This window comes from Solanum tuberosum, unplaced genomic scaffold, assembly GCF_000226075.1.
Source record: "Solanum tuberosum cultivar DM 1-3 516 R44 unplaced genomic scaffold, SolTub_3.0 scf00225, whole genome shotgun sequence".
NCBI classification, from domain to species: domain Eukaryota; kingdom Viridiplantae; phylum Streptophyta; class Magnoliopsida; order Solanales; family Solanaceae; genus Solanum; species Solanum tuberosum.
The window spans coordinates 322,637-325,726 of NW_006239149.1; the positions used below are offsets into that span (position 1 = coordinate 322,637).

At 38.1% G+C, this 3,090-nt stretch overlaps 1 protein-coding gene across 1 annotated transcript in view; it reads right to left on the bottom strand.

Annotated features, from left to right (window-relative positions):
- Nucleotides 1-3,090, bottom strand: part of LOC102582430 (uncharacterized) — a 55,607-nt gene that overhangs the window by 11,215 nt on the left and 41,302 nt on the right. The gene's annotated exons all lie outside the window — the stretch shown is intronic.

Below are 3,090 nucleotides of genomic sequence, written 5' to 3' on the forward strand. Positions count from 1 at the left end.
TTTTTATGGCAAGGGAACAAGGAAAGGAGAGGATATCACTTAGTCAAATGGAAAACTGTGATCACTGAAAAGAGAGTTGGGGGTCTGGGGATCAAGAACATGAAGAACCAGAGTAAAGCTTTGAGGATGATGTGGCTTTGGAAGTACTCAAATGATAATCTGAATCTGTGGGGCTCAATCATAAAGGCAAAATATGAAGAGAGTGATAGTTGGATGACAAAGGAGGTTACCACCCCTTATGGTGTTAGCTTATGGAAATCCATTAGAGAACTTTGGAATGAATTCAAACCTAACACCATGATCAAAGTGGTAGATGGCATAAAAACTAGGTTTTGGAAGGATGATTGGCATGCAGAAGGAAATATGGAGACTCTCTTCCCTGACATCCACAATTTTAGTCTTAAAACAACAAAGTACTATAGCTGACTTATGGACTCCTCAAGGGTGGTAATTTTGTATTTAGAAGACACCTCAATGACTAGGAAATTCCAAGAGTAACAGAATTTTATAGAAGCATTGATCAATTTAGCGGTCTGGAAATGGGGCGAGACAGATTGCAGTGGTGGGAAACAATAAAGGGATTTTTAAAGTAGGTGCAGTGTACAAGAAGTTGAATCATTCAAATCTGCAGCTACTCAAGTGGCCCTGGAAACATATATGGAAAGCCAAGATCCCCTACAAGGTGTCTTGCTTTGTGTGGTTATTGGCTAAAGAAGCAGTATTGACACAGGAAAATTTAATGAAGAGGGGAATTACACTTTGCTCTAGATGTTTTTTCTGTGGGAAAAGTGCAGAAACAGTCAATCATTTGTTTATCCAATGCGAAGTCACTGGCCAGTTGTGGAATCTGTTCCTGAGACGTAAAAGCATCTCTTGGTGCATGCCTGGGAGAATTTCAGAGGCTCTATTTAGCTGGGAAGAAGCAGGGACACAAGCAAAAAACAGAAGTAACTGGAGAATTGTCCCTGCCACTATTTGGTGGACAATATGAAAAGAGAGGAACGTTAGAGTTTTTGAGAATAGGGAGAGTAGTATGCAACAAGTTAAACTGAATTGCATTTCGACTTTGTGTTTTTGGGGTAAATCAAAATTTACTCTAATGATACCGTCTCTATCATTGATGTCTTAGACTCATTATAGGGATAGGTCGGTATTCTTAGAGTTTCCTTTTGTAAATACGGGTTTCAATACAACCTATGTACTGTTCTGCAGAAATAGAAACAATTACCATTTTCAAAAAAAAAGACATGCTTCAACAAGGTAGTCCAGATAAACCAGCTTCCAAAGGGCAGTTTGGTTTTCCCTATAAGCTTCCATGGCCATTTGTGAATCAATTCCTTGTTAGAACATAGATTGTCATATCCCCTTGGTATAATCTTTTTCAAAAATTTAGAATTCGGGCACTCTTTCTGTTTTACGTTTAGGCCTCCACATTTCTGAACTAAATTTTCTTTTATAGCTGAACATGCCTCCTTTTTCCTTTTCAGCTATTCAATATAAGTTTGGTATTCTCATAACTTTTAAAATATGAAGCGTCTATGATATTTTAAGGATTTAGTGATATTTTTTAAAAAGTTAATCACGAAAATCCAAACACAACATTTTTTTTTTTTGGAGAAAGGTAGGTTGTATTATGAACAAAGGAATACTCAGGAAGTATTCCAGTAATACTTACAGCCAAAATACAGGGAAGAGAAAATTACTGCTACATCACAAATAATCTAGAATACTAGGAATATCCTCTTCTTCTTGAGGATATTCATGTTTACACCAAAAAAAGACAAGGACCAGACAATTCATCTTCAGTTTCTGCAGTCAGCAGCTCTTATTTTCAGTAGCATCTCTAGTTTCTTTCCATCCATATAGTCCCACCAAATGCATGCTGGGACAATCTTCCATCTCTCCCAGTGTCCTGACTGATTTCCTTCTCTATTCCAACAAGCTAAAACTTCTTTGATGCTCCTTGGCATAGTCCAGCTTATGCCCCTTAAGTTAAAGAAAATCTGCCAGAACTTCACAGTCTCTCTACAATGTAGAAAGAGATGGTTTATTGTCTCAATCTCACATTCACAAAAAGAGCACCTAGAACAAATTTGAAAACCTTTTTTCCTTAGATTGTCCTGGGTGAGAGTAACCTGTTTGGCTAAAAGCCAAGTAAAACTTGAAAGGTATCTTGACTTTCCAGATCATCTTCCAAGGCCAACTACCACCAGGTGAGTTTTATCTTTGTAACCTTCTGTAAGCTGAACCCACCGTAAATCTTCCTTTCTGGTCAGGATTCCAAAATAAACTGTCCTCATTGGAATTTAGTTCTTTGCATTATTCTAGAATATTGTATAGTTCAGCCACTCTGTTGATTTCCCAAGCATTTAGATGTCTTCTAAACCTTAGGTCCCACCCTTGACGGTCTCTCATTTCTCTGATTGTGGATAACTTTTGAAGACTTAAATGAACAAATCAGGGAACTTGTTCTTCAGAATTTCCTGTCCCACCCATACTTCTTCCCAAAACAGAGTTTCCCCCCATTTCCTACCTTGATTTTGCATTTGTTGACAAAATTGATCCACTGGTTTCTGATAGCCCTCCATACTCCAGTCCCATAGGGTTGTGTTGGCAAGTTGGTAGTCCACTTATTCTCCATACCAAACCTGGTCTTGATTGTATCCTTCCACAAAGCTTGTTCCTGTGATGCAAATCTCCAAAGCCATTTCATTAGAAGGCTTTGATTCTGAATTTTAAGATTTCTTATCCTCAAACCCCCTACCTTTTTGCTGAGGATAACTTCATCCCACTTTACTAGATGAATTTTTTTATCATTAGAATCATAGTTTACTTGCCACAAAAAATTCCTCCATATGGCATCCATTTTGTCGATTACATTTGCAGGCATAGGGAAACCTGACATCATATATGTGGGTATGGCATCCAACACACTATTTATGAGTGTGGCTCTTCCACCCAGAGACAAATATTTGCTTTTCCAATTTGCTAACTTCTTTTCACACTTTCCTAAAACATTGTTCCAGATGCCTTTTGACTTGCTCTTATCCCCCAATCCCCCAAGATACACTGTGGGGAGCTCCCCTATAT